At 40.8% G+C, this 12,636-nt stretch overlaps 1 pseudogene; it reads left to right on the top strand.

The window, feature by feature from the left end:
* Positions 1 to 7,773: 7,773 nt before the first annotated feature.
* On the top strand, positions 7,774 to 8,938 carry LOC145412418 (uncharacterized; annotated as a pseudogene).
* Positions 8,939 to 12,636: the final 3,698 nt, after the last annotated feature.

The following is a 12,636-nucleotide window of genomic DNA, read 5'->3' as shown; positions in this document are numbered from 1 at the left end:
CCATTGGTACTTGTTCTTCTCTCAAATGCCTTGATTTTATTTTTAATGGAGAGTAACAGTTAGGTGTGGAAGGTGATAAGTGGCAAAGTTGAGGGTAGGGGTGAGAGGCAGACTGAAAAAGACCTGGGAAGAGGCCATAGGGGGTGACCTCAGGGCTAGGACTGAGTAGGGAGGCTGCCAGAGATTGAGCAGTGTGGAGAGCTGCTATTAAGTTATGAAAGCCGACGCATTCAAGCATGTTGGAGCCTTTATAAACGATGTGATAGCAGTATTTCCAGAGTCTATATAAACGATACGAGAGCAATATTTCCAGAGTCTAGATAAACGATACGATAGCTGTATTTCCAGAGTCTATATAAACGATACGATAGCTGTATTTCCAGTCTATAGAAATGATACGATAGCTGTATTTCCAGTCTATATATATGATACGATAGCTGTATTTCCAGTCTATATAAATGATACGATAGCTGTTTTTCCAGTCTATATAAATGATACGATAGCTGTATTTCCAGTCTTTGTAAATGATACGATAGCTGTATTTCCAGTCTCTATAAACTATACGATAGCTGTATTTCCAGAGTCTGTATAAATGATACGATAGCTGTATTTCCAGTCTATATAAATGATACGATAGCTGTATTTCCAGTCTATATAAATGATACGAGAGCAATGTTTCTAGAGTGAATATAAACGATACGATAGCAATATTTCCAGAGTCTGCTGTATATAAACAACACAGTAACAATATATGTCTATATAAACAATACGATAGCAATATTTTCAGAGTCTATATTATAAATGATAAGATAGCAATGTTTCCAGAGTCTGTATAAATGATGATACCAATATTTCCCGAGTCTATATAAATGATACGATACCTGTATTTCCAGAGTCTGTATAAACGATACGATAGCTGTATTTCCAGAGTCTATATAAACGATATGATAGCTGTATTTCCAGAGTCTATATAAACGATACGATAGCTGTATTTCCAGAGTCTATATGATCGATACGATATCTGTATTTCCAGAGTCTACAGTATATAAACGATACGATAGCTGTATTTCCAGAGTCTATATAAACGATACGATAGCTGTATTTCCAGAGTCTATATAAACGATACGATAGCTATATTTCCAGAGTCTATATAAATGATACGATAGCTGTATTTCCAGAGTCTATATAAACGATACGATAGTTGTATTTCCAGAGTCTATATAAACGATCCGATAGCAATATTTCCAGAGTCTATATAAACGATATGATAGCAATATTTCCAGAGTCTATTAATCCTGTATTTTTTGAGCTGAAGATGTAGTTTTATTAACCCCATCAGAGCTGTAAGTCCTCCCTGAGTTTTAAAAGGCCTGGTGGTGGCAAGAATAAAACAATAAATCAATAAGGAAGAGGTGTTAGGGGAGGTGCTTCAAGAGTACCAACCCCTGAGTTGTAAAAATTGCCAAGTAGTAGCAAGAATAAAACCAAAAATATATCACTAAGGAAGAGATGTTGAGGGAGTCAGGGAATTGGAAGTACTGTGTAATTTTGAATTAATCTGACTTTTTTTTTTTTTTAAAACAAAATGCCTGCGTCTTTCTCCTTCTGCCTGCGTCTTTCTCCTTCTGCCTGCGTCTTTCTCCTTCTGCCTGCGTCTTTCTCCTTCTGCCTGCGTCTTTCTCCTTCTGCCTGCGTCTTTCTCCTTCTGCCTGCGTCTTTCTTCTTCTGCCTGCGTCTTTCTTCTTCTGCCTGCGTCTTTCTCCTTCTGCCTGCGTCTTTCTCCTTCTGCCTGTGTCTTTCTCCTCCTGCCTGCGACTTTCTCCTCCTGCCTGTGACTTTCTCCTTCTGCCTGTGACTTTTCCTTTTACCAGTGACTGTATCTCCTTTCTCTCCCCTTCCTGTCCTCTCTCTACTGTTCCACCTTTTCTTGATAGTTCCATAATTCTATTGGCCCTACATTTCCCCCCTACTATCAGGCTAGACATTTGGTATTATGCCATGGATAGTTTAAGGCCCTGCCATTAACACTGCCCCATCCTTCCTTCCTCCCTATCCTCCCCTTCCTCCCTATCCTCCCCTTCCTCCCTATCCTCCCCTTCCTCCCTATCCTCCCCTTCCTCCCTCCCCTCCCCTTCCTCCCTCCCCTCCCCTTCCTCCCTATCCTGCCTTCCTCCCTATCCTGCCTTCCTCCCTATCCTGCCTTCCTCCCTATCCTGCCTTCCTCCCTATCCTGCCTTCCTCCCTATCCTGCCTTCCTCCTTGTGCATTAACACCAAACTGTTTCATCACCAAGCGTCTTCATGGCCAAAGCTGCTCCCATGCCAGTCTTGGTGCCATGTAGCCAGTGTGACTTGGTGCTGGTTCCCTGGTGCTGGTTCATTGGTGCTTCCTACTGTGACATGCTCTTAAATGGAGTGGCCAGGCATCTTGCACTGAATGGTTCCCTTACTTTGTTCATTTCTTTTTGGGAAGATTTTTTTAAACTGTAGTAGCTTCCTCATGTAATGCAGACTTTGAAATAGTCTCCAGAATTACTTCAGTAGATAGCCTATAGATAAATAGATATAGATGGATAAAGCACTCAGGGAGTATGGTGAATTATCTTTAGGTGTATTAGCAGTGGTTACAGTTTCTGCCATTTTTCTAAATCTGGCCATCGTCTAAGTCGTTCAGTGCGTTAAGGTGGTGGTGTCTGATGCTTTGAATGTGTCAGGTGGTTGTGCTGCTGTGTTTACTGTAGGTGCCTGGTGGTGTAGTGGGTTGTGGTGGTGTTGGCTGATGCATTGAATGTGTCAGGTGGTTGTGCTGCTGTGTTTACTGTAGGTGCCTGGTGGTGTAGTGGGTTAAGGTGGTGTTGGCTGATGCTTTGAATGTCAGGTGGTTGTGCTGCTGTGTTTACTGTAGGTGCCTGGTGGTGTAGTGGGTTAAGGTGGTGGTGGCTGATGCTTTGAATGTGTCAGGTGGTTGTGCTGCTGTGTTTACTGTAGGTGCCTGGTGGTGTAGTGGGTTAAGGTGGTGTTGGCTGATACTTTGAATGTGTCAGGTGGTTGTGCTGCTGTGTTTACTGTAGGTGCCTGGTGGTGTAGTGGGTTAAGGTGGTGTTGGCTGATGCTTTGTGTCAGGTGGTTGTGCTGCTGTGTTTACTGTAGGTGCCTGGTGGTGTAGTGGGTTAAGGTGGTGTTGGCTGATGCTTTGAATGTGTCAGGTGGTTGTGCTGCTGTGTTTACTGTAGGTGCCTGGTGGTGTAGTGGGTTAAGGTGGTGGTGTCTGATGCTTTGAATGTGTCAGGTGGTTGTGCTGCTGTGTTTACTGTAGGTGCCTGGTGGTGTAGTGGGTTAAGGTGGTGTTGGCTGATGCTTTGAATGTGTCAGGTGGTTGTGCTGCTGTGTTTAATGTAGGTGCCTGGTGGTGTAGTGGGTTAAGGTGGTGTTGGCTGATGCTTTGAATGTGTCAGGTGGTTGTGCTGCTGTGTTTACTGTAGGTGCCTGGTGGTGTAGTGGGTTAAGGTGGTGTTGGCTGATGCTTTGAATGTGTCAGGTGGTTGTGCTGCTGTGTTTACTGTAGGTGCCTGGTGGTGTAGTGGGTTAAGGTGGTCCAGCCAGATGTGCTTTGGAATATAAATAGGTCTGTTCACCTGTGGCAAAGCTAACAGGTCTACAAGTGTTTTTTTTTTTTCCTCTCTCTCTCCAAGGAAAGTGTAAATATCTGCTCTTGGAGAGCTTTGAGTGATTTTATGAAATACAAAGCTGCTCAGCCTGAACTTTAGTTGATTTATCATGTCAGCCATTGCCTAAGCTGACTGCTGGGTGCATTTCAGTTTGACTTTAAGGAGGCATTGTAGTGGCTTATGAAATACAAAGTTGCTCAGCTTGAAATTTTGAGTTGATTTGATAGGTCAGTTGTTGCATCAGCTGATTATTAAACAGTTGTCAGTTTTGGCCATAAGGAGGCATTTTAATACAAGTTTCACATTCTGAGTTTGAAAGAGAAACTTAAATATTGACTGCAGTCTGTGCAGATAGGCTCTTGTTGTTTAGGTACAGAATTTAAACTTGTGATCTTGAGTTTAGGTAATCCAGTTGGCTGGTGTTTGAAGGTTAGGTGTGTGTGTGTGTGTGTGTGTGTGTGTGTGTGTGTGTGTGTGTGTGTGTGTGTGTGTGATTAGGTCAGTGGGTGTAGGTGTAGAGTAGGTTAGTGGGTGTTTTAGGTTAGGTCAGTGGGTGTTGGTGTAGATAAAAGCACAGCTAATGTGTTGTTGTATTTGCAGGAAACAGATGGCGTCCAACAAGATCTATGAAGATATCAAGATGGCAAGATGAAGCCAGCTGGGTAGTGGAATATGCTATTGGTAATGTGTTAAAACTGCATCTCAGTCATTTTGCTTTAACTTGGCCTTAAAATACCTTGCTAGTCACGAAGAAGTGCTGTGGAAAGGTTTCAACGACCAAAAATTACCATCTTTGAATCGTGTTTAGCTATACTGTATTAGATCAAAATTAGTGATCCTAGTCATGCAGAGTGGTGGAAAGGTTGTAGAACCAGTGATTGTGTCTTTGCTACTGAACTAAGTCAGCTGTCAAAGGATATGTCTTGGCCAAGTTTAAGTGAAAGAACTGTAGTTGTGTGTACAGAAAGTCCTCGTTTATGCTAGTCATAAAGTGCTGTTTTCATGTACGTTAAATCCAAGTAATTGTCATTGTGTTCCCTGGCTGGTTTATATGGTATTGCTGAAGTGATGTATTTTGTGGCCAAGCTTATCTGAAGAGGAACATGTTGGTCTGCTGGCTGCATTGGCCTGTATCCTGTAGTCCACCATTTTCCTTTATGGGATGATAGGGAGGTATTAGACTAGTAACCAAGGAGACTCGTGTACTCCACCATCCTTGGAGGATAAGGGAGGGAATTGGGGCATGTTTTGTTTGATGGCATTGTGAATTGAAGTTCGTTGTTGATCAACCCCAGTCTGCCTGGCCAAGCAGACCCATCAACCACAGGCAAGCAACAGCCTTGCGACCTCATTTAGTGAACCAGTGTTCCCCTGTGGCAGACAGAGCCCTGCAACGGCAAGGTGCGTTGAATGGTGTGGAGGTTCAGTTCCTGGATGGATGCTGCATATGCATACACCACTTAACGTGAGCACCATTGCAGGCCCCACATCACCCCATTATTTGGTGATATGGTTACCACCCAACATTGTAAATGGTTTCCTGGGCTGCAGGAAACCATTAGGCCTGTCACCTGGTGCAAAACCACATGAAGTGGAAAGAAAAGAAAAAGTGACAGGAAGGAAAGGGAGAAGTAGGGAGTGAGGACAAACAGAATGATAAAGTTGAAGGAAGAATAGGTAGTACTACAGTGCAACCTCAAAAATTTGCAAACCTTTAAAGTTCAATTGGCATAATTTATGAAAAATGTCATTTTTATTTCCCAAACTTAGCTCAGAAATAACCAGAGACTAGTAAAAAAAAAAAAAAAAAAAAAAACTAGCTACACCCATCTGGTACTGATGGCCTCACCATAAAGTGTGTGGTCACCCATAATAATAATAATTTCCTTTCCTCCTCTTGGGTAAGCTCTTTCTTATTTGAGTCAGTTTTATCATATCCAAATTTGACCATAATTGTGGCTTCAAACAGGTGTCCTGGCTTTACCAATTAGTGCAGTGCTGGGAACAAAAATGATGCAGTATAAGAATGCAGCCACAAGTACTTAGTGTGTGTGTTGTGAAGTGATTCATGGAAACTACCATGTATGACAAATTTGACAGTTCTCAGTGCTGTACACTCGCGCACCACAATCTCTAGCCCACCCGTGCCGGGCCGGGAATATGGAGCAGATCCTTTCTGGACGGAGGCCCACTCAAACTATTAAGAGGCTACACACGCACGAACGTTTTGAAACGATACAAGCTTGACTCCCTGTTTGTCATGTATAATTATTTCGTCTTTTTTATGCTACGCAATCATATTTTGGCTGTGTGAATAATATTAATATATGTAATTATTGCATTTTACTTTCACCAACATTTACACTGAACAAGCACACGAAAGAATATTGCCAGAGGATTTAAGAAATTATTAATCAAACAACACGCTTCAAAATCAGCAACTGAACCCAGAGGTTTATTCGGCGCGCTCCAGTGTGTGTGTGTGTGTGTGTGTGTGTGTGTGTGTGTGTGTGTGTGTGTGTGTGTGTGTGTGTGTGTGTGTGTGTGTGTGTGTGTGTGTGTGTGTGTGTGTGTGTGTGTGTGTGTGTGTGTGTGTGTGTGTGTGTGTGTGTGTGTGTGTGTGTGTGTGTGTGTGTGTGTGTGTGTGTGTGTGTGTGTGTGTGTGTGTGAGAGAGAGAGAGAGAGAGAGAGAGAGAATTATCAGACAATATGAGTATAGGTTCACCTATGTGACCGTCTAAGCACAGTTGCTAAAAATGATGATGCTTCCACCGCAACATAGTGACCGTTTATTGTCTTATATTTCCAATAATGTGTGTAAGGATGACAAAATGTATTTACAATTTAAAGCATATATTTAAAAAACAATAATTTCCTATGAATTACTCAACTAACATTTTATACATTCTCAATTTTATCTTACAATAATCCCATCTATTCATACGGAGAGGAGACACACTTGGTGTTTCGGGGCCACAGACACAATATTACACAAGTTATATACTTTTCAAATCTTGTTCATTGTCATGTTAATCTCACCTTACTTTTGTTAATGGTATTCAGCATGGATACATAGGTGACTGTAATTACTCTATATTGATATAAAAATTAAATTTCATTGCATACCGTTCATAATGTTGTCATAAAAGACAAGGTAGTGAGAGTAACTTTCCACTCACTGGAGTTCCGAATTGAAGATCTGAAGCATCTGCATATAGGTGAGCAAATGAAACGGATAATATCGACCTGATGTTGTGGGTGAGAGAAGGCCAGCAGTTACAGTATGTATCCAGTGCTAATTGGGTAAGTAATATCATCTTTCTTGCAATTATTGAAACTGTGTGTGTATATACTGTATATTATATATATATAGAGAGAGAGAGAGAGAGAGAGAGATAGATATAGATAGATAGAGATAGATAGATAGAGATAGATATAAAGATAGATAGATAGAGATAGATAGATAGATATAAAGATAGATAGATAGATAGATATAGATAGATATAGATATATAGATAGATATAGATATAGATATAGGTAGATACAGATAGATATAGATATAGATAGATAGATATAGATGTAGATATATATATATATATATATATATATATATATATATATATATATATATATATAAACACGCCCACACATTTCTACTCTTACACTCCATACCTGCACCGCATCATTGCAACTAGAGTTATTCTCCCACCTTAATGATCCTTTCGTGTTAGGCCTAATGCCCTATTAAGAAAAAAAAATATTGTAGGGTTTCGATCATAAAATATCCTCTGATTTGTTAATAGTTATTATTAAGAAACAAAGTCCTACAGCTAAAAAATCTGGCCTTCTGTCGATGAGCAACTAATCCAGTAGTCCAACCATTATGATATATACAGGCAAGCTAAATGTATAAATATTGAAAATAGGCTGTAGCTTAACGGTAACAGGGTAACAGCACTCATACTTTGATATTCGACGATTTGAATGAACCACTGTCACCTTCATAAACTTCTTGTGGCTTAAGCCACACTTTATTAAAATCTGATTAAAGCTAACCAATGCATAGGTGTTACTTATGTCTATTTTATCGCTCTATAGAAACAGTTATGGATGTTCAGCCACGACGTCGTGTGAGGCCACCACGAACGAGGGCTAACCGCCCAGAGGTTATCTCCCATAGCACCAGGATTGTTGCTTATCACGAGGCAGGGAAGGGGATACGGGAGATAGGTCGCCTCCTCGGTATCTCCAGAGATACTGTTAGGCTTTGGCTGAGACGATATCAAGAGGAGGGTCACGTGCTCACCCGGCCCCGACCAGGTGGACCATGAGTCACCACACCTGAGGAGGATGAATTGATAAGAAGAGAAGCAGAGAGAGCACCACTATCAAATGCCGTGAGCATAACAAATACAACCGGACTTCACTGTCACCCGATAACCACCAGACGATGGTTACAGGGGAGTGGGCTACGGTGTTTCACACCAGCCCACAAGGAAACTTTAACAGAGGCGCAGCGAGAGGCACGTCAAACGTTTGCCCAGACATATGTGAATGTGGGGGATGACTTTTGAAAATCGTTTTTTTTTTTTTCACAGATGAAAAGTGTTTCACGTCTGTCTCGACAGCCACTTGGCAGTGTTTGAGATTGCATAATACGAGGTATGTGCGTAGAAACATTCAGGAGTTATCAAAAAGTGGGCGTGTGACAACCTCCCTCCATGGATGGATGTGGTGGAGAGGGGTAGGTGAACTGTCGACATTGAGGGGCACATGAATGGAGAATAATATATAAATACATTAGAGACCTCCTTTATCCCATCGGTGCGGGCTTATGCAATTCCTGAACCACAGCCCATATATATGGTGCAAGACCGTAGCCCAATTCATACATGTCGTACGGTCAGGCGTTGGTTCGAGGCTCACCCTGAAATTATTCTGTTGGATTGGCCTCCTAAAGGAGCAGACTGCAATCCAATAGAGAATCTCTGGGCATTTATGGTTCAGGAATGGGGTGTGGAGGAAAAAACTAGGGAGGCAGTGAGGCGCAAGGCAAGATTGGTATGGGAGGGAATAAGAAACAGGCCGAACATATGTAGCAATTTAGTAGAATCCATGCCTACAAGACTACAGAAAGTCAAAGAAGCAAATGGAGGCTGGACAGATTATTAAACTAGGTCCAACAGGTATTTCAGCGATAGAGGCCTTGTCATGTAACTATATTACACGTGATATATGTTTGATAATGTTATTGTGTTGCAGGGCTGGTAGTTGCACACTGCATACTGGTTGTTTCTATTTTGTCTAAAGTGTTTGGGAGACTTGTAATTATTGTCTAAAATTTTTGGGATACTTATAATGATTGTCTAAAATTTTCGTGAACTGTATTTAATAAACATGACAAATATGAATACGGTGTTATCTCATTATCCAACGCTCGTGTTATACAACACTGTCGATTCTATATAATGTGAAATATTAATTTATATCTGAAAAGCATAATCTTTTTAATGAGATTATCATACACGGCTAAATGACTGTAAGAATGAGTGTGAAGGAAACACTGAGCTTTAGGAGGAATCACGATCATAATGAACTTTCACTAACGTTAAGCTTATCAGATTTTCGTGCTAGATAATAATACACAATAGATACGAGTAATCGCATTAAAGAAACAATTACTGAGAAAGAATCTTGATGTTACACACACACACACACACACACACACACACACTGAATACTTGTGTGTTCACTGGGTGGTATGGAAGTGCTTCGTTTGATTCGTAATTCTTAAAAACTTATGGGTATATTCCAATGTGTCCCTGTTTAAGGTAATATTTGAGGAATTAAAATGCGATTAAGAAATATATTGATATTTTTGCAGCCAAAATATTATTGCATAGTATAACAACAGCAAGAGTTGTACGGTTTACATGACAGACAGTGAGTCAGGACTCTTTTTCTATTTTTCGAAGCATATGTGTTCGTGCGTGTCTGGCCTTGTGATAGTTTGAGTAGGCTGTCGTCCAGAAAGGATCCGAGCCATATCTCCGGCCCAAACTCAGGTGGGCTAGAGATTGTGGTGCGCGAGTGTACCAACTGAAACTAGAGTAAATAACTCATTGCAGGTGTTGTCAAAGATAGCGGTGGAGTTAAACCTGACAGTGTATGACATTACAAAGCAGTGTGATAAGGTTTTTAAGTTTTTGAGTGGAATTATGGTAAATATTCCTTTATCACACAACACCATGCAACACCACTTGTCAGACGTCAACTGATTTTAATCAATTTTGACTGAAGCATGATTGTTGGTAGGCAGCAATCTTAGTGTAATTTTAATAGATCATTTGCATCAGTGTTAAACCACTGTGCAATCTATTTTTGAGCAGATATAAACCACCACCATCTTCCATTTTTTTTTTTCACACACACACACACACACACACACACACACACACACACACACACACACACACACACACACACACACTAAAGTATTTCATCACTGAGATTGCAATATTTCTGCAAGATTATAGTAATGCAGACTGGCAGTAATTGTACGTATCATAAAATGTCATAAAATAAACTGTGTAATCAGTGCGCAATATGTGAAGTGTAACATCACGTATGGGTTGGTTATATGGTTACCACCCAGCATTGTAAATGGTTTTCTGGCTTACAGAAAGCCATTAGGTATGTTACTTAATGTAAAGCCACCTGAAAAGGAAGAAGTAATAAAAATTGACAGGAAACATGTGAGAAATAGGGAGAGAGGAGGACAGAAACAAAAATAATGGAGATAGTGGGCAGTGCTACATCAAGGAGTGGATGGTGGTTGCTGAAAGATGTAAATATTCATGTTCAGTACTGTAGTTTTTATGTAAATAAATGAATGCATAATTACTGTCCCTTACAACTTACTGATTGATGTTAAATATGAATAGAACTGCAAAGTGTTTTAGAACAAGGGGACATACACAAGATGAGGAAAGGAAATGTGAAAGAAACACTTGATGGTTTGTAGCGATTATTGTACTGATCCTTGAGTTAAGAGATGAGAAATGGTAGTGTTAATGGAAAATTGGATGCCTGAAGCCAGCTAGTTGGCCCAGACTACTATGCTTGTGTCAAAAGCATGTCTAAACCATGAGAATTAAGACAGCCACAGAAATGCTTTATTAAAAGTTCAAATTTTTCTAAACTTCCAAAAGGACACAAGAACTTCGAATTTAAGAGGTTGCACTGTATATCAAGTGAGTGGATGATCACAGTCACCTACCGCCTGCAGGACTGGTAACCAAGGAGACACATGAAAGCAAGCCTCCTGTACCTGTAAAGTGTATTGCTATAGCACATTGATATGACTAGTAGCCATAACCAAGGAGACTGCCACCTCATGAAGGCAACTTTCTCCATTGTCTGTTAAATTTGTTGTAGCATGTTATCAAACCTGACAGATCCCTGTTCCCTTTTGTCTCAGTTGATGGCAGTGTGTAGTGTGATTGGAGGGTCGATACAACTAGTAACCAAGGGTGATGGTATCTAGGGCTGGTGGTGGTACTGTCAAAGCTGAGGGAGTGTGGCCATGTGTGGATTACCACTAGGGTGTGGGAAGGAATTACAACTTGTTCAGTGTTGGTGAGAGGCTGTGTATGTGGTGTTAGAGGTAGACTGTGAAAAATGCTGACATGGTGTGTGCAATGTGTGGGGGGGAGCATATGGAGATTTCAGGCATGAAAGGATTAGTCTTGCTGTTGAGTGTGTAGAGGATTTTTTTTTTTTTTTTTTTTTTTTTTTTTTTTTTGAGGACATGCTATGTGCTGGAGGTGGAGCTGGTGTTAGCTGTGTGGCTAGGATAAGGAGTGGCTGGAGGAAGTTCAGGGAGCTGTTGCCTCCTGACATTGAGAGGGCTCTCCCTCAGTGCTAAGGGATCTTTGTATGTGGCACGTGAGACCTGGGCAGTGAAGGATGAGGATGTTCATAGGCTTAAACATACAGTAATGACAGTGATTAGATTTGTTTGTAGTGCATCCTTGAATGACAGGCCTTGGGAAGGGTGTTAGGACTGCAGTTGAAGAGTTGAGAAGAAGAATGGGACTTGAATGTATTGATGTAGTGATGAGGAGGGGTAGGTTGAGATGGTTTGGACATGTGGAGAGGATGGAGGGTGAGAGCTGTGATTGTTTAGGGTTGAGTTGTGAGAGGCAGACTAAAAAAAGACCTGGGATGAAGTCAGAGTCAGACCTCAGGGATAAGGGACTGGACAGGTAGACTGCCAGAGATCAAGTAGTATGGAGAGTTGCCATTAGGTGACCAAGGCTATGCAGGCATGTTGAAGCCTTTGTAAGTGATAGGAAAATAAACGAAGTAACCAAGGAGACAGTCATACCTCATAGTTAAGGACCATCAAACAATGCAACCCCTTTCCCACCCCTCTCCATTTTTTTTTTTTTTAAATCGGTGTAACCCCTCTACGTAATTTATTTTTTCAAACAATACAACCCCTGTCCCCCCCCCTTTTTTTTTTTTTTAATCTAACCTTTCCCCCCCCCCTTTTTTTTTTTTTTTTTTATAAGTGTTTCTGTAAAGCTTAGTCAGGGTGCAGAATTTGCCATTACCAGTTGTATGGTGAGAATACTGTTAGTTTAGGCCATACCTGTGGCTAAACGAGGACATCTGTATATGCACTGTACAGTATTTGTGGATGTGAGAGCATCTCTTGGCCAGTCAGTCAGACCATATGATTTTTCAGCAGAACCTCACTCGTGTAGATTTTAATATATTGCGGCCCTTCATGATCCCACATCCATTACTTATATATTTATATGTGCTGACCATATTTTCTTTATTCTAATAAATGCATCTTTAATGTAAATGCTTCTTTAATATAAATGTTTCAATATTTTGTGTAGTGGAGTAGAGTTTATCGCCTTTTAAGACTAAGGAAAAACAGCTTGATTTTGACAAGG

This window comes from Coenobita brevimanus, chromosome 93, assembly GCF_032717465.1.
Source record: "Coenobita brevimanus isolate Jiangsu-jjx chromosome 93, ASM3271746v2, whole genome shotgun sequence".
In the NCBI taxonomy this organism is placed as follows: domain Eukaryota; kingdom Metazoa; phylum Arthropoda; class Malacostraca; order Decapoda; family Coenobitidae; genus Coenobita; species Coenobita brevimanus.
Note: the sequence above shows the minus strand (reverse complement) of the source record. Positions and strands in the feature narration are given on the sequence as shown.